Source organism: Helianthus annuus, chromosome 8, assembly GCF_002127325.2.
Source record: "Helianthus annuus cultivar XRQ/B chromosome 8, HanXRQr2.0-SUNRISE, whole genome shotgun sequence".
Classification (NCBI taxonomy): Eukaryota; Viridiplantae; Streptophyta; class Magnoliopsida; order Asterales; family Asteraceae; genus Helianthus; species Helianthus annuus.
The window spans coordinates 116,218,547-116,238,843 of NC_035440.2; positions in this window are offsets into that span (position 1 = coordinate 116,218,547).

Below are 20,297 nucleotides of genomic sequence, written 5' to 3' on the forward strand. Positions count from 1 at the left end.
CACAAAAATATTGTTTGTAAATATTTCATTCTTTGCATTTTATTTTCTCATATTGAAAATCCAAAAAGATTTTAGTGTGTTTTAGCATAAGTTTTTGAAAAAGTCAAAAAGATTTTCGACAACTGATGTTGGAAAGCTGATTTTCAAAATTCCGTGTGCTAAACATGATGAGCAGCATTTGAGGGGGAGTGTTTGTGTAAATCTAACTGTTTTCGTTAATTCTAACCTTCTTCAAGTGGTTCATCATAGATTGTTTTGGGGAGAGTCATGTGTTGGAGCACAAGTTTTTGATATGTGATGAATCTAGAAAACTTATTTCTGGGTTAAGATTGTGCAGGAATCAAGAGATCTGATCAAGAGAATTAAAGTGTTTTTAGAGCCAGGTTATTTGATTCTGAAGGCCTGTATAGATCAGACAACGATCCTGAAGATGTTACTGAAGATGTGAATACCAGTAAATCGAGAGGGGGAGTCTGTAGATAGAGAAAGAAAAGCTCGAAGACTGATCAAGACTGAAGATGTGAAGATACAACATAGTGTGACTCGATAGTCGACTCCATCAACATCTGAGGGGGAGTCTGTTGGTGCACTACATCTGCTGATTACGTCTTGTATCGAGTCATTAGTCTTAAATGTTAGATCTGGGCACAATATACGAGAAATAGTGAGATTGTATAAGTTTTAGGGTTATGGATCGCTCATAGGTACATGGTGATAGTGGATCGCTTATGTGATAACATCTTGAACCGCTTATGTGTCAAGATTGTGGGTCGCTTATATGTCAGCCTGGATCGCTTATTGGGCATGTCCAATAAGCGGTTCCAGTTGCCTATATATACCATAGGAGCGATCTCATTTGTAACGGTTCCTGATTTTCGTACCGAGGTGCTGCCGGATCGAAAACAGATTGTACTCATCGTCAAATCAATAGAAAAAGAGTTTAAAGTGATATACAAGCTATTCCTACGTCATTTACTTGTTTTTCGCACCTGTACTTGACGAAAACACCTCTGAACGACTCGTTCGGGTCATCAAACGATCCTACATTTATGCTCATGTTAGATTCAAAACAAGAAACTTCCCCCTATACTTTTCCTTTTGATTTATCACCCAATGTTTTTTTAATGATCATATCATCATGTTGGCTTAGGTTGTATTAGTGGCAAGTCCAATTATTTAGGGTTTTTGATTAGGTCCAATTCAGTCCAGCCATCTGTGAGCTACTAGAGATCAGCTCGTACAAAAAGCACGAGTCAAATCAAGTTTAACCTTAATTAATCCTAAGACTTCTTTTGATAAAGGAGCTTGGGCATACTATTTATATATCGAGTTTGATTAGACGTGCAAGCCTATTATTTATATGAGTGTAAGCCTATTATTAAGATTAAGATGAATGTAATATAAATAAATTTTAGTGTGTGTATATACAAGTTATTTTAGTTTAAAAAATAGGGGAATTTAATGGAAATACTCAATGTAAGGAACTTTTCTTTCTTTTTTGCGGGATATTCTTTAGTTAAAATTGTACAAATGATTAAATTACCCATAAATCTCATTACGTAGTATAGTAATAGTTAATAATGTGTAATTAGTTCTAGCACTTAACTAAATTAATCAACTCTTAATGTCTGTTATTATTTTTAGATAGCATAAGGTTTGTATCAGATTTTAACCATATGTATAACTATGATAAAAATATTATATTTGTTTATATGTAATTTCCCCCTATATTAACCATCAAAATTAACTCTCCTCATAAGAGTACTATTCAATTTCTCTAACTTTTTATTAGTGCATGTGATTCCTCCCCTCCATTAATAACACTCCACTTCTTTTCTTTTACTTTTTTTTTTCATAATTATGGTAGAAACCACCAATTACCAAATCTATTTATTCTAATACTAATGATTATTTTTTTATGTTCTCTTAATTTTTTCAGATTAGAATTACATTGGTTTTTGTTATCGTTTTGATTTATTTATTCTTTTTCACGATATTTTTAATTTTATGTTTATTTTGGTTCGTTTGACGGTCTCGCCGCAACGCGTGAATCAAAACATGGTATCGTATATTTCATCAACTGCTCATTACAATATAGATTATATAGATGACTAAGTTACATTCTAGTACCCTCAATTATGAACTAATTATATCTACACCACTAATCTAATATTCCCCCGCAAATTGAGGGCGGGGAACGACCTGCAACTTGGACCGTAATGATAGAAACCTCTGAGAGGATAGGGGCTTGGTAAAGACATCAATAATTTGATCATTACTTGCAATGAACTTAACATTTAACATCCCTTGAGCCACTTGTTCACGGACAAAATGAAAATCAACTTCAACATGCTTAGTACGTGCGTGGAATACCAGATTGGCAGAAAGATAGGTTGCACCAAGATTGTCACACCAAAGTGTAGGCGACCGATTCACTATTCCAAGCTCTTGAAGAAGAGATTTCAACCATATTAGTTCTGCAACAGTATCAGCAATTGCTTTGTATTCTGACTCAGTGGAAGATCGAGATACAGTCCGTTGTTTCCGTGCAGTCCATGAAATAAGATTAGATCCCAATTATACAGCAAATCCCCCCGTGGATCGACGATCGACAGGGCAACCAGCCCAACCCGAATCCGAATAGGCTTGTACATCTTAATGCCAATAGGAGTCAGAAAAAGCATGTAGTCTGGAGCTAGAGTCGCGACGGAAAAGTAAGCCAAGTTGAGTCGTGCCATGAAGATATCGCAAGATACGTTTAACCGCAGCCCAATGATTTTCAGTCGGTGCATACATGAATTGACACACTTTATTTACTGCAAAAGCAATGTCCGGGCGAGATAAAGCAGCATATTGAAGTGCACCAACAACCTGACGATACCGTGATGGATCATTAAAAAGAGCAGTATCGTCAGGGAGTAAAACGTGAGAGGTAGCCATAGGAGTGGCAACTGGTTTGCATTGAGAAAGACCAGCTCGATGTATGACATCCAAAATATATTTTCGTCGTGAAAGAATCAAGTTGCCATTATGATGTACCACTTCAATACCCAAGAAATAATGCAGCCTGCCAAGATCTTTAACTGCAAATGATGAACTAAGCCGATTGATGATATTAGTAACAGCTTGTGGTTGATTACCAGTGATGATGATATCATCAACATACACAAGAATATACACAAGAGTGCCACACCTGTTGAAAATAAATAACGACGGATCAGTTTTAGACCCGGAAAAGCCAAGTTGTTGAAGTACCATAGACAACCGAGTAAACCACGCCTGGGGAGCTTGTTTGAGCCCATATAAGGACTTGTGAAGGCAACACACATAATCAGGTTTGGTAGAATCAACAAAGCCAGGAGGCTGTTTCATGTAAACAGTTTCTTGAAGGTCACCATGCAAAAATGCATTCTGAACATCTAGCTGACGAAGTGACCAGCTGTTAGTGACAGCTAGAGACAATACGGTACGAATAGTAGCCGGTTTAACTACCGGACTAAATGTCTCATGATAATAAACTCCTGCCTGTTGATGAAAACCCTTTGCAACAAGTCGTGCCTTGTACCTGCTTATTTTTCCAGTTGGGTCTGTTTTTAACCTGTAGACCCACTTACAATCAACCACATTAGCATTTTTAACAGGAGGAACCAATGACCAAGTACCATTCTTATGAAGTGCCTCCAACTCTTCGGCCATGGCATGACGCCACTCCTTAGAAGCATTGGCAACGGCAAAGGAAGTAGGTTCAACAGGTAGGTTAGGTAATGTTAGGATCTGAGTTTGGTTTTGATTGTGTTTTACGTTTGAATTAAGATGAAGATGAATGAGTTGTGCAGCGGAATTAAGATGGAAGCAAACTTTTCACAATCAAACAGGAGAATTGATTTTAACATACAAGTTTAACATTGAATCGAATGATTGAATTTAATTTCAACAACGATTACAATTTGCAAGTATGCAACAAACTCCCCTTCAGCCTGAGCTCACAGTATTTGTTCATGCAGGAAGAAAATGGTGAAAGAGCTAATAGAACAGTACAGAGCACTGTTCTATTTATAGGCATGAGCAAACCACTAAAGCATCTAAGCTGACGTCACCATGAAAGTGACATCTAACCTCCTAACAAACTCTAACCTCTGATCTATACAACCTCTGCTATGCTAACTACTGTTATTACATTTTATTACATAAAGACATCTAAACTACTGCTGCATCCTTCCACTGATGTGAACCCAGCAGTACTTGTCATGATCAGCAGAGCTTGACTCAAGGCAGTAGATTGACAGCAGAGCTTTAGTCTTCCATCAGACTTTTACTTGATCAACAGTTTGTAGGTCAGCACTTTGTACGATCAGTAGATAGGAGGTCAGCAGATGTTGAAACCACTTTCAAGGGGAGAGACTTGTATACATAACATCTGCTTATTCTGGATCCACTGACCTGATCCACTTTTGGCTTTAATTATCTGTTCCTCTGATAGGGTTCAATCCCAACAATCTCCCCTGGAACAGATAATGCCAAAACTCTTCATTATTGGAAGATCTTTATTGCCTCATCAGCAGTTCCCTTATTTGCCCTTTGAGTTGAAGTTCAAAGGCTAAGGCATCTGTGTCATCATCATCCCTGCTAAGTGGAAGATCAAGGGGATCCTGCAAATCTTCAAGACTCAGGCCAAGAGCTTGTTCCCTTGATATTTTCTTCACTTCTCCACTAGACTTGAACAATGTCAGTACGTGGGCCTGTTTGTCAGTTTTCCACTTTAGTACCTTTGAGTCTTGTGGGTTTCTTGGGAGATTTTTATTGGATGAGGTGTTTGGTGATGCAGGCCTATTCATAACTGTCTGAGCAGTGTTTGCAGGTTGATTCAGCTCAAGAGTTTCTTCAAACATTCTTTTTATACCCTCTTTTACAAGGTCATCTCCGGCAGTTAACTCTTGAATTGATTCAGCATACAACTGTTTTTGTGGCCTTCTTTTAAGGATGGCTGCACCAGCTGGAGCAGTGGATCTCCTGATTTGCAGCTTTGATGGTCTTTTTGAAACCTTTGCTTCAGGATAGTCAGGCTTTTGTGGAGCAGTAGGATCTGTCTTTCTTAATTTCTCCAAACTTTTGTAGGTAGCCCTGACTTTATCTTCTTTCCATCTCATCACTTGATTCAAAGACCCATAATCAGCAGCAACTAATTCCTCTTTCATTCTCCTCAGCTCTACCTTTTTATCAGGTACATTCCTTTTGAACTTTGCCCAATCTGGAGGAGTGTGCTTGACCTTATTCTTGATCATTTCTTGAATCCTGGCTGCTTCACTTTCAAGCTCAGGAATGGTCCACTCTTTGTACAAGTGTTTTTCTCCTTTGTACTTCTTGGTTGCCATGATGCTTTCAATGTAGTCTTTTCTTAGAGTTTCATCTGCTCTCTCTGAGATTTGTTGACACACATTTTTTGCAAATTGCTCTAAAAATCTGACTTGTGTGAGCAAGAATTGGTAATTCTGTTGAATTTCTCTATCAGATTTTCCTTGTGCATTTCTTTTTGAGATATCCTCTGCTTGTTTAGCTTTGACTTTCAAATATTCTTCAATATTGTTTGGCCTCGGATATCCTTCAACTGATGGCAAACTCCTTTTAGCAGGGTCGTCCTCATAATAAAAAGACTTGATTTCTTCTCTGACTGTTATAAGTTCAAGAGGAAATTGAACACCTGCAGGAGGTAAGGGATTTTGAATTTGAGTTGATGAGAGAAGAACAAGCTTAGGTATTATAACAAGTGACAGAGATTTTGAAGATGTTGGTGGTGGTGATGGAGAATCATCATCTGGTATGAAAATCCTTCTCCTTTTTATTGTAGGAGAGGCAGATGATGTTTTGGGTGGAACAGTGGTGGTGGTTTGAGTGGCAGTGATTTGTGATTGACTAACAGCTGTTGAAACAACTGGTGTTTCAACCACTGTTGTCATTACAACAGATGTTGTAACATCTGCTGTCTTCTGCTTTTTGGCAGGAGGTGATGGTGGAGATGTTGTTTTTGGTGGTGATGGTGGTGGTAGTAAGGCAGTGGTTGTGGTGTGTGTTGAAGTGATTGCAGATGTTGAAACAACTGAAGTACCGACAGATGTAGATACAGTAGGAGTTACAACAACTGTTTGGGTAGAGGTTTGATGTTGGAGGCTTTTGGACGGTGGTTTTGAAGTATGCTTTGTGAGTCTGGATGGTGTGGACTTGGGTTCCCTCACTTTTCTAGTGAGATTTCTTTTTGGCACAGGATTTTGAACATCCTTTAGCCCAAAACAACCCTGTGCATTCAGCTCCATGTAAGCTCTTTTCTCCTCATTCCACCTTGACATATCCTTTGCCGCTCTGTCCCTTTTTACACTTGCTACTCCTTCATCAAGTGCATTTTGGGTAACATCAACCTTTTTGCTACCATCTGGCAAGGGAATGTTTCTGGTCATAGCTTCCTTTTCTGGTTCAACATACAAACCATCATCTATACCCTTCTTTTTCCACTCCTGAATCTTCTCCCCCTTTTTGGCATTATCTGGGGGCAGTTGATCAATAAAGAGAACAGTTGGAGGAGCCGTGCCAGTAGTTTTCAATAGATGGGCCTTTATAGCCTTAATGTCAGCTTGTGTGTTCTTGAACCTAGACTCCATTGTGTTTCTCAGCTCTTGGACATGTTTTGCATGTTGCTGATCAGCCATTTGTTGTTGTTGTTGGAGAAAAGGTTGGAAGAGGTTCCATATCTCATCTGCAGCAGATGCTTGTGGTGGAGCAGGTGCTTGAGGTGGAACAGTAGTGGATTGCACCTTTTGTACTGTTAACAACTGTTGCAGCATTTCTTTGATCTCTGCAACCGAAGTATCCACTTTTTCAACACGTTCCGTCAATTCCAGGTTCTTTAAACCATCACCCAATTTAATGGGATCATCTGATTTCCCACTAGCAGTGGTTTTATCAATGGTTGAGGTAGGGAGTGTACTCCAAACATTAACCACTGATGCCCTTTTTTCTTGGTACTGGGGTCTTCTTCCTTCAACACTTGACAACCTTTTGATGTTGCCAGTGGTCTAAACAAATCCACTGGTGGATGTCAGAGGTGCTATGGAAGGAATTGCCTCCAAGGAAGTCTTATTGATGTAACCACTGTCCAAATGCAAACTAGTGGGTTCAGCACTTGTAGTGGCTGCTTCACTTGGATTACCACCAAGAGTTACTTGTAACTCAAGGGGTGTAACCTCCTCAGGCATTGTTGGTGGGTTAACTATGATTGATACATCAGACCCAGTTATTGGTTGAAGTATATTCTCATTGACAGGTGATTGAGAAGGACTGGTTTGTGCCTGGTTCAAATCAATAGCATCCAACAAAAGTTTAGTTGGTGTGGGAATTGTGGATGTGAGGTGTGGTGTAGAAAGAGAATTTACCCCGGGTATTGGGCTGTGGATGATGGAAGCAAGTGATTCCAGAGCATCATATTGTGGTGTCCCTATATGTACAACCTGTTCTTTTTGAGAAGAGATAGGAGGAGTTTCAGCCATGGTGTGAGATATTTCTACCAACTGCTGTGAGGAAGTAGCAGCAGTGGTTTGTTGTGACTTTTGTGTTGTCACAGGCAATTGCTCTAGTATCTCATCCTCCAGAGTTGCCTTTTTCATAGGTTTGGGGGGGGGGGTTTGAATTTTCTTTTGTTTTGGCTTTTTAGGAATTGTAGGTGTGGGTTTCAAAGCAGTTGTTCTGCCACTTTGATCACCTTGAGCAGTGGGCTCAGCAATAGATACCTGAGGAGCAGTGGGAGCTGCTAAATTCTGCTCAGGCACCTCTTCTTGTGTTTTGCAAGATGTTGACATTCTTGTAAAAGTTTCAGCAGTTAAGCTGTGCATTTGAAAAGATTCACCTTGGTTTATTTCAGAAATATCATCCTTACTAAATTTCTTTTCAAAATAATAACTTAGAAATCTTGGAAACAGTAAGAATGACTTATTTTCAACATTTTTAACTAAATCATTAAAAATTTCCTGAGAATAATTGAAATCTTCATCTTGAAGAATAGCATATCTCAGATTTTGAATTTTTAATGGTATTTCATTAAAAGAAGTTGTTTTATTTGAAACGCACATTAGCAGGGTATGAAATAAAAATCTTGTTGCAGGAGAGAAGTAACCTTTTTGTAAGGTATCCCTCTTCATCATTGTATCTGCATACCCTCTTTCAAAGAGTTTTTACCTTCCTGATCATTGAGTTCAAAGACTTCCGAGATGGATTGTGGTGTAATTTTGACAGCTTTACCCTTTAGAGAAGAGTTAATGGTAGTGACAGTCTCACCTTGTTTTTCAAGGGTTGCATTTTTCCAAAACTCTCTTTGGGTCGTCAAGTAAATTGGTGCATCTGCTGTTAACAAAGTTTTGTACTTTGAAGCAGTGATCATATCGAGGATGGAATCGAAAGGATCTGTGGTGCCGGGTTTTGTGAGAAGACCCAGAAGATTGTGAGAAGGTTTGTGTGGAACTTTTGTGGGTTTAGCCTTTTGAGAGAATTCTTTGGAAGATGATTTTGTGGTGGATTTTGCGGAAGACTTCGATTTATTCATTTTTGGAGAAGACGATCGAAGAGATTTGTGAAAAAATTTTGATGAAATGTGATGAAAACTGATTTGAGAAGAGAATTTTTAAGAATTCAATTCGACAGTAAAACCCTGTTTGTGGTTTTGAAAGGGGGTTTTATGGAGAAAAAGTGAATGCTGACGTGGCAGCGGTTACAAAAGGTCTGACCACTATGTACTGTCCACGTGCCATCCCCTGATGAAGCGAAGGATAGTACTTTTATGAAAACTACTGATGAAGGCAGTGGTTGCAACGGTAATAAGGACAGTGGATGATTTTTACTATCAAAGGATAACACATCAGTGGATACAACACTGGTTTTGAATAACTGTGCTTATCAAGGAATAGGGGAACAGGGGATGACTTTCAGCAGTGGATAGACTTTTGAAGTATATCAGACTTTTGAACTCATCAGTGGATATGGCAGACTTTTAAGGATTTAATGAAAAATTCATTTTTAGCTATTTTTAAGGATTGGTTTTTGATTTTCTGAAAACATTTTAATGCTTTTATTCATAGAAAAACAGGATTTTGCCTGTTATTCCATGTTCAGCATGCCAATCCTAGAGATCAAGCTTTCAAAGGTGGATGTGTCTAATGCTTTGGTCAGCACATCTGCCAGTTGATCCTTAGTTGCAACATGATGCAGAGAAAGCAAACCTTTTTCATAGCAATCCCTTACAAAGTGATGTCTGATGTCAATGTGTTTGGTGGTTGAATGAGAAACTGGATTTTTGATGATATTTTCTGCTGCCTGGCTGTCCAACATGAGTGGTGTCTTCAAGGCAATGATACCAAAATCCAGCAACTGATTTTGAAGCCAGAGTAGTTGGGCTGTACAGCTTGCAGCAGCTATATATTCTGCCTTAGCAGTGGAGGTGGAGACAGCTGCTTGCTTTTTGCTTTGCCAAGACACTAAGCAATTGCCTAGGAATTGGCACCCTCCTGAAGTGGACTTCCTTTTTTTGTCACATCCAGCAAAGTCACTATCTGAGAAACCTGAAAGCTCAATTTTACCATCAGCTGGATACCAGATACCAAGTGTGGGAGCACCTTTGAGGTATCTGAATATCCTTTTTACAGCAATAAGGTTTGACTTTCTAGGGGCTGATTGGGATCTTGCACAGACACATGTTGCAAACATGATGTCTGGTTGTTAGGATCGGAGGCTCTCATGATTGTGTTTGTTTGTATAAATTTAACATTCAGAGTATATGAAATGATGTAAAGTGCAGCGGAAATGGATACAAACTTTAGTAAACACAAACAAAGAAGAGAATAGTATGTTAAACACTTGTTTTACTTTGAGTCGAATGATTACAATGAAAATTAAAAGATTACAAGCATGCTTACAATACTAAACTCCCCCTCAGCCTGATACCCCAAGGTTGGTTGCACAAGATGAAAGGATTGGACTGAAGAAGAAGAATCCACTCAGTCAATCAAATGTAACAGTACAGAGTACTGTTCCATTTATAGGCAATCCAATCCACTGACGCATCTCAGCTGACGTCACCATGAAAATGACATCTAACAACCTAACAAACTCTATCTACTGATCTATACAACTACTGCTTTGCTAACTACTGATATTATATTGTATTACATGAGATAAATATAAACTGCTGCTGCATCCTTCCACTGCTGTGAACCCAGCAGTACTTGTCATGATCAGCAGTGCTTGAACCAAGGCAGTAGATTGAGCAGCAGAGCTATTAGTCTTCATCAGTCCTTGTGTAGAATCAACAGTTGTAGGTCAGCAGATGTTTATAGAAGCAGTACTTTGGAGCATATCAGATGTTTGAGCCACATTCAAGGGCAGAGCAAAGTGTAAACTGCTGTTTATTGTAGTCCTCTGATGTGATCCGGTTTTGGCTTTACATTATCTGTTTCTTTGGTAGGGTTCAATCCCAACAATCTCCCCCTGGAACAGATAATGCCAAAACCCTTCATTATTCAGGACCTTTATTCCTCATCAAGAGTTCCTTAGCTTGTTTCTTAAATTCAGCTTCAAATTCCTTGTCACTCTGGTCATCTTCATCCCTACACAGTGTAAGTTCAAGGAGATCCTGCAAATCTTCAACACTCAGGCCAAGTGCTTCTTTCCTTGATATGTACTTCACTTCACCATTGGTTTTGACAAGAGTCAATACGTGGGTCTTTTGATCAGCTATCCACTTTAGTATTTTTAAACCAAATGGGTTTCTTGGGAGAGATTTATTCTTTGATGAGTTAGGGGATGATGGCCTTGTGAACACTTGCAGACTTTCAGACATTCTTTTGAAGGCCTCTTCAATGACTTTGTTTGCTGCAGCTATGTCTTCTGCAGTTTCTTTCTCAATCTGCTCTTGCCTTTCAATTTCTGACATGTCTGTTGCAGTGTTTGGTGATGCAGGTTTGTTTAATACCTTCTTAAAAAGGTTTTGAAGCTTTGTTGAAGTTTCTTCTTTTAGACCCATTTTTGTGATGGTATCATTGAAGTACTCTGCTTCTTTTTCTTTGACCTCTTCTTCAGACAACTGTTTTCCTTTCTCTTGGTTTATCACAAGGGTAGGATTGTCTGCTGATTTGAACATTGTTCTGAGGTTTTCAATCTGCTGTTCAAGCTTCATCATTTGTTCACGTTTCTTTGAAGCACTTGAAACAATTATCTTTCTTTTCTTTAGCCTTTCATAGGCTTCATCAGTCTGCTGTTTTGACCATTTTGATATGGCTTCAGCAGTATCCATTTTTGCATCCACCAGCTCCTTTTTCTTTCTTTTGTATTCAGCAGTGAGGTCAGCAATGAGCTTTTTGAATTTGCTCCAGTTTGGAGCATTCTTCTTCTTTGTAGGATCATTCTTGATTCTGTCAATCCTATCAGCCTCATGCTTTAGAGCGATTAGTGGCCATTCTTCAAACTGTTTTTCTTCAGCAGGATAGAACTTTTCTTTCATGATGTAGGCTAGGTATTGTTTCCTTAACTTTCTTCATTGTTCAGCCTTTTCTTTGTTCAGTTCTTGTGCAAACACTTCTATCTGCTTTACTTTAGTGAGGAAGAAATCCAGTCTTTTAGCAATGCCTTCTTCGCTTAGACCTTCACTTTCACTCTCAACTTTAGCTCTTAGTTTAGCTTGCCTTGCCTTGATCTTGAGGTAATCATCCATATCCTCTGGTGGCATGTAGCCTATGAGTGAGGAGAATCTTCTTTTTGAAGGATCTTCTTCTGTATAGAATTGCCTCATCTCATTTTTGATAGCTTCAAGTTCCAGTGGATATTGTGCAGCATTAGGATCATGTATACCCTCATTGGCAGAGATTGGCTTTCTTTTTCTACTGAAGAGCTTTGGTTGTGATATAGAAGAGGTGAGAGCAGTGGTGGATGATTGACTAACAGCTGTTGAAACAACTGGTGTCTCAACCGCTGTTGTCATTACAACTACTGATGTATCAGCAGATGTCTTCTGCTTTTGAGCAGGGGTTATGATGGCAGTTGTTTGAGTGGTGATGAGTGGCTGACTAACAGTAGTTGAAACAACTGGTGTTTCAACCCCTGTTGCCATTACAACAGATGTTGTAACATCTGTTGTCTTCATCTTTTTGGCAGGGGGTGATGAAGGTTTGGTTGTTTTTGATGGTGATGGTGGTTTTTGTGCTGTAGACACAGATGGTGGTCGAACAGTAGTTGTGGTGGTGTGTGGTGATGGTGGTTTTTGTGCTGTAGACACAGATGGTGGTGGAACAGTAGTTGTGGTGGTGTGTGGTGATGTGGTGTGTGTTGAGACTGCAGTTTTGGTTTGGCTACTTTCTGGCTCAACATACATACCATCATCAATTCCCTTTTTCTTCCACTTGATCTTCTCCCCCTTTTTGGCATTATCTGAGAAGGGTTTGTTCATGAAGAGGACAGTGGAGGGAACCTTTCCAGAGGCACTTTGAATGTGAGCTTTTATAGCTTTTATATCCGCCTGAGTATCCTTGAATCTTGATTCCACCATATTTGTCAGCTTTTGAAGATGTATGGCATGCTGCTGATCTGCCATCTGTTTTTGTCTTTCTAGCAGTGGTTGGAATAGGTTCCATAACTCATTTGCAGCAGGTGCTTGTTGAGCAGATGCTTGAGCTGGAGGAGTTGATTGGGCTTTCTGAGCTTTCAACAGCTGCTGCACCATATCTTTTATTTCAGCAACTGAGGTTTCAAGGTTTTCGACCCTGCCCGTCAATTCCTGATATCTTGAATCATCACCTGAGTTAACAGGATCATCTGAATCCCCACCAGCAGTGGTTTTACCAATGAATGACTTAGGAACAGAGTCCCAAAAATCAGCAATTGATGCCCCTTGTTCTTGGTACTGGGGACTTCTTTCTTCAGCACTTGATAACCTTTTGATGTTGCCAGTAGTCAAAATAAACTCACTGGTGGTTCTCAGGGGTGCTATAGAAGAAATTGCCTTCAAGGGAGTCTTACTAATGAAACCACTGTCCAAGTGTAAACCTGTGGATTCAACACTTGTAGTGGCTGCTCCACTTGAACTACTAACAGGAATTACTTGTAATTCCTGCAGTGTAACCTCCTCAATTGTTGCTGGGTTAACAGAGATATCAACATCAGACCCAGTCACTTGTGGGAGTATACTCTCAGTGATAGGTGATTGAGAGGAACTGGTTTGTGTCTGAGTAATAGCATCTGTATGCAACAAAGGTTTTATTGATCGCGGGAATGTGATGGGTGAGGGTAAAGGGGTTGAAAGAGACATGTCCCTGGGATTAGGACTGTGGAAGATGGATCCGAGTGGGTCCAGAGCTTCATATTGTGGTGTCCCTGTGTTTACAACCTGATCCTTTTGTGAGGATGTAGGAGGAGTTTGAGGCTGGGGTTGAGATCTTTCTTCCAACTGCTGTGAGGAAGTAGCAGCAGTGGTTATTTGTGACTTTTATGCTGTCACTGGCATTGTCTCTGGGATCTCATCTTCCAGAGATGCCTTTGATTTGGGTTTGGTGGGCTTTCTGGATATTTTCTTTTTGGTTCTTTTTGTAGTGGCAGGTGTGGGTTTCAAAACAGTGGGTGTGCTGCTTTGATCACCTGGAGCAGTGGGCTTAGCAGCAGATACCTGAGGAGCAGTTTCATCTGCTAAATTCTGCTCAGGTACCCCTGCTTTTGTTTTGACAGGGGCTAACATTCTTGAGAAAGTCTCAGGTGTTAAGCCGTTTATTTTTAAAGGAGAGCCCTGTTTGAGCAAATCTGCATCTTTCTTTTCAAATTTTTGTTCAAAATAGTAACTTAAAAATCTTGGAAAGAGCAAAAATGCCTTATTATCAACGTTTTTTACCAAATCATCAAATATTTCCTGGGAGTAATTATAGTTTTCATTGTTTAAAATTGCATACCCCAGGCATTGGATTTTTGTTGGTATTTCATTAAAAGACGTTGTTTTATTAGAAACACACATTAATAGTGTGTGAAATAAAAATCTGGGTGCAGAAGGAAAATAACCTTTTTGTAAGGTATCCCTTTTCGGTTGCTCTGCATAGCCCCTGTTTATGAAATTCTTTTTCAACTCGTCTCTAGAAAATGAGTTTTTACCTTTCAAATCATCGAGTTTAAAGGTTTCTGGAATGGATTTTGGAGATATTTGAATCTTCTTACCCTGTATCGAGGAGTTGATGGCTGTGATGATGTCTCCTTGTTTTTCAAGGGCAACATTTTTCCAGAACTCTATCTGGGTTTGAAGATAAATGGGAGCATCTGCTGTTAACAAAGTTTTATACTTTGATGCAGATAGGGTATCAATGATGGAGTTGAAGGTGTCATCGGTTGAGGGTTTTGTGAGTATTCCCAAATAGTTATGAGGAGCTTTGAATGGTATTTCGCTCGGTTCAACGGCCATTTGAGTGGCGTCTTTAGGAGCGGATGAGGAAGATGATTTTGATTTTGGTTTCGATTTTGATTTCGTCATTTTTGATGAACACGGTCGAAGAAGGTTTTTGTGAAGAAGAGTGGGAAACTGTTTTGAGAAGAGAATATTTGGAATTCAATTCGACAGTGTGAGCCCCTGTTTGGGTTTAATCAGGGTTTTATTTTAGGGAAAAAGTGAATGCTGATGTGGCAGCGGTTATAATGATCTGACGGCTAAAAACTGACCACGTGCCAACCCCTGATGAAATGGTAAATAATGGAGGACAGTTGTTTTGACAACCACTGATGGATCAAGCATCAGTAGTTACAACGGTAATGAAATGAAGCAGTGGGTGTATCAGTGGATGGAACAATGATTTTAAACATCAGTGTTTTTGAAGAGCAGAGGTTGACTATCAGCAGTGGACAGACTTTAGAGAGCAGATGTTGAGGCACAACAGCATTTTAGGTACAACAGTGGTAGAAAATAAAATGAAGACTTTTATTGCAACAACTGATAGTGCAGCAGTGTTTTAACTTTTGACAAATAATGTTAGCATCTGCTTGTTCAGATGTAGAAATTGATTTTGTCTTGTGAAAGCACAATATCTTATCTAACATCTGTTGAGTACCAGAGATGCTATTCTTAACAAAATACATTTTAGATGTATATTATCAAGATTAAATTGCCAACAGTTATCTACAGAAGTTTTTGTTCAAGGTTTTGCCAAATGTCCATTTTTCCAAACAGTGGTTTAGCATCCCAGATGATGAAGACATTTCTACTAAAGCTACTCATTCTGTGTCTAATTACTTGAACTAGAACATGAGTATCTCAGTAGTTCAAAATCAATCTGCAATCAATTTTTGATCTGTGACAACCAAACTTGAGCTTAACATGACCTTGATATGTGTGCCATTTCCTTTTGATCAGATTTAAGGATAGTAATTTCACACCAAAATAAGGAAATTGCATCCTGACCAGAGAAGAACTTTTACTATCAAAAATGAGTAAAAGTACAAAATATATTTTATAAAAAGTAATATATATCTGGTTTTATTTAGAGAAAGACACCTTAAAAAAATTAAAGGAAGTTTTGAAAATCATCAAAAGGATCTGACAACTTTTCAAATAAGTTCATGATCATATCATTCTCAAGTTATTTTGACCATTGTTTGGGGTCATTTTCTTGACAATTGATTGTAAATTCTTCTTTTAAGAATAATCACTGGAGATGCCATAGTTACCTGAACGATTTCTGTATTTGATGGAAGCACACAGTTGCATGATGACCATTGTTTTACCCAATTGTGACCTCATAAGTGTTTTATGCTTATACTCCTTTTCTTTTGGCTTTAAGAGTTGTGAGATAAGCACACTTTTGAGTTTTGTTCACTTTCTTCTTTTCCCTTTTTACCCTTTCCCATTCACATATTTAGAAATACTCACTGGGAGATTTTATTTTTGAAGAAGCGTAGTCCAGAATCATTTTGAAGTAATGTTTTGAGAGATCTGGCCACATTTGTGCATGTTTTATTACCAGATCTCACATTACGTATGATTTGGACTGTTTTGACACCTTATTTTCTTAATGTGTTTTGACAAAGTTGATTTGGTCCTTTTGAGGATTCTCAACCTGCCTTTGAACACATAAGAAATTTTGACTAAAGCTTTATTTCCCTCTTTCTATGTTAGCAAGGCACTAATGTTTATATGAACATAAGTTTTGCTGATCTGAGGTACATACTTTAGTGTAAAATATGATGAAAACATCACAAATTTCATAACAACAGTTGAAATCAATTTTGAATGAAGATCAACATACCATAGTTGCCAGATAAGTTTCCAGATCTGGAAACTATGAAGGATTTGTGCATGATATCACCAGCTGTATGAGATTTGTGAATCTTATGACATCTTGGTTGTTTTACAGAGCATTTGAGTCATCACTTTGAACGTGATTTCTTGTTACTCTGTTTTTCAACTAAAATACGACCAACCTTAGTATCAACGAATTGTGAGCTGAACTGTTATGTCAAATTGATTGTTAGATCGAATTTGACTGTCCAAGCTCTGATACCAATTGTTAGGATCGGAGGCTCTCATGATTGTGTTTGTTTGTATAAATTTAACATTCAGAGTATATGAAATGATGTAAAGTGCAGCGGAAATGGATACAAACTTTAGTAAACACAAACAAAGAAGAGAATAGTATGTTAAACACTTGTTTTACTTTGAGTCGAATGATTACAATGAAAATCAAAAGATTACAAGCATGCTTACAATACTAAACTCCCCCTCAGCCTGATACCCCAAGGTTGGTTGCACAAGATGAAAGGATTGGACTGAAGAAGAAGAATCTACTCAGTCAATCAAATGTAACAGTACAGAGTACTGTTCCATTTATAGGCAATCCAATCCACTGACGCATCTCAGCTGACGTCACCATGAAAATGACATCTAACAACCTAACAAACTCTATCTACTGATCTATACAACTACTGCTTTGCTAACTACTGATATTATATTGTATTACATGAGATAAATATAAACTGCTGCTGCATCCTTCCACTGCTGTGAACCCAGCAGTACTTGTCATGATCAGCAGTGCTTGAACCAAGGCAGTAGATTGAGCAGCAGAGCTATTAGTCTTCATCAGTCCTTGTGTAGAATCAGCAGTTGTAGGTCAGCAGATGTTTATAGAAGCAGTACTTTGGAGCATATCAGATGTTTGAGCCACATTCAAGGGCAGAGCAAAGTGTAAACTGCTGTTTATTGTAGTCCTCTGATGTGATCCGGTTTTGGCTTTACATTATCTGTTCCTTTGGTAGGGTTCAATCCCAACACTGGTCTAGATTCAGTTAGGTACAATAAGGACCCAATCATGCTTCTATATAAGGTCTGATCAACCAAATCATTCTTCTCATCAGACATGACTAATTTATTGGTTGCAATGGGTGTACTGCATGGCTTACAATCATCCATATCAAATTTCTTTAAATGTTCTTTGGCATATTTGCCTTGATGGATAAAAGTGCCATTTTGCAGTTGTTTTACTTGGAGACCTAGAAAACACTGGAGTTCACCCATTGCACTCATTTCAAACTCAACTGTCATGAGTTGCCTAAACTCCTCACACATTTTGTTACATGTGCTTCCAAAGATGATGTCATCCACATAAATTTGGACAATCATCAAATCCTTCCCTCTCCATTTTAAAAACAATGTTTTATCAATTCTTCCTCTAGTGAAACCAATGGAGAGTAGATAGTTGGAAAGAGTTTCATACCAGGCTCTTGGTGCTTGTTTCAAGCCATACAAAGCTTTATTTAGCTTGTAGACATGATCTGGATTAAATGGACCCTCAAAGCCTGGAGGTTGACAAACATAAACCTCTTCTTGAATCTTACCATAGAGGAATGCACATTTAATGTCCATTTGATACACCTTGATGTTGTGGTTGACAGCAAAGGCAAGAAATAATCTGATAACTTCAAGTCTTGCTATAGGGGCAAATGTTTCATCATAGTCAATCCCCTCTTCTTGTCTGTAACCTTGAACCACAAGCCTGGCCTTATTCTTGACAACAATGCCCCTTTCATCAGTTTTGTTTTTGAAGACCCACTTTGTGCCAATAGGACTTACATTCTCTGGCAGTGGTACAAGCTCCCATACTTGTTGTCTTTTGAACTGTTGGAGCTCTTCTTACATGGCTTCTACCCAGCTATTGTCTTTCAGTGCCTCTTGGTACTTGACTGGCTGATGGAGTGATAGAAAGCCAGCAAAAAGACAAATGTTTTGGGTTTGGCTTCTTGTGAGCACCCCTTCATTGATGTTGCCAATTATTTGGTCAGGTGGATGAGATCTTAAGAAGATTAAATCTCCTTGGTATGGTATGATGGCATTTGTTGGTGAAGGCTGCAGATGTGTATCATCTGAGCTAACCACTGCTGGTGACTTTGATGATCCAGTAGTGGCTTCAAAAGGTGGTGGAATAGGAGGTAATGGTGTTGACACAAGCTGACTTTTATCCACTGTTTGGGGACTTTTGTCAGCAGTGTTTGATGTTGTGGAAGCAGTGGTTAATGGGCTACTTTGATCAACAACTGTTGAGGTAGCAGTGGTTGAGCTTTGACAGCTGTTTTGAACATCTGCTGCTCTTCCCATTTTGACAGACTTTTGAGGGATGATGATTTCATACCCATAGTCTGGTGTTGAATCCTCTGATGGACCTGCACTGTTAGTCTTGACAGCAATATTTTCAAAAGTGAATTTACCAAGATCAAACAAAACAACAGGATTTGCTGGAATTTTCATTGATGAAAGTTCATTGAACTTTACATTCAAAGTCTCCTCCACTGCTTTGGTCCGTGTATTAAACACTTTGTAGGCCTTGGCAGTGGTTGAGTATCCCAGGTGATAACCACAATCTACTTTGGCTGCAAATTTTGAGATGGAATCTTGTAAATTCAAAATAAAACATGGGCAGCCAAATACTTTAAAGTATAAGATCAGTGGTTTGATTTTATATAGAATTTCATAAGCAGTCTTTTTGTGCCTGGGGTTTATTAAAATTCTGTTTTGGACATAGCAAGCAGTGTTTACTGCCTCTGCCTAGAAGGTCAATGGCAAACCTGAGTCAGCAAGCATGGTCCTAGCAGCTTCAATCAGAGTCCTATTCTTTCTTTCAACTACCCCATTTTGCTCTAGTGTTCTAGGGATGCTGTACTGCCTTACAATCCCTTTCTTCACACAAAAGGCATCCAACTCCTTATTTTTGAATTCTGTGCCATTGTCACTCCTAAAGACTTTTACTGGAAGGTCAAATTGCTTTTCAACCTATGTCACAAAGTCTTGCAAAATGCATGCAGTCTCATCTTTTGAGTGTAAAAAGAAAGTCCATGTAAACCTAGAGAAGTCATCAATAATAACCAAACAATATCTCTTCTTTTTGAGACTCATGACTTGAACTGGGCCAAACAAATCCATGTGCAGCATTTGCAAACACTGGGTTGTTTTGGACTCTTCAATGGACTTAAAAGAGCTTTTATGCTGTTTTCCTTTTAAACAGGAAACACAATGCTCAGGACATGAAAACAATTTTTGTGGTAAGCCTCTTACTAGGCCATTTTTTGAAATTTCAGTGATTGTCTTGAGATTTGTGTGCCTCAGTCTTCTATGCCAAAGTTCTGTCTCTTTGTTAGAGGCAGCTGAGAACAGACAGGCATCAGTTCTGGGATACTCTTTTGACATATCAACAACATAAACATTGCCACTTCTTTGAGCAACAAGTTTTGTTTTTCCAGTTTTTATTATTGCTTTAATCTTTTTAACCATTTCTGGTCCAACAATCCTACAACACTCCTTTGTGAAGAATGACCCATACCCCTTATCACTCATTTGTGAAACACTTAGGAGGTTGAATTTCAGATTGTCTATCAGATTGACATTTTCAAATTTTACATTTCCAGACTGAACTGTACCAGACCCCAGAACTTTCCCTTTACTATTATTCCCAAAGGATATATCACCCCCTCCATGGATTTTGAAATCTTTGAGTAGGGCTTTACATCCTGTCATGTGCCTGGAGCCTCCACTATCTACATACCAAAGGCTATCTAAGCATGCAGAAGCTCCCTGCACATGAAGTAAAAGGATTAGTTCATTAGGGTTTCCAAAGTGAATAAGGCTTTGGATGGGCTCTCAACAGTGTCTGGGATGGTGGCAGATTGTAGGATCGTGCACGGACCCAAAACGAGTCAATCAGAGGTGTTCTACACAATATGAAAGGTGGAAACAGACATATTGTGTATGATTCAGCAAG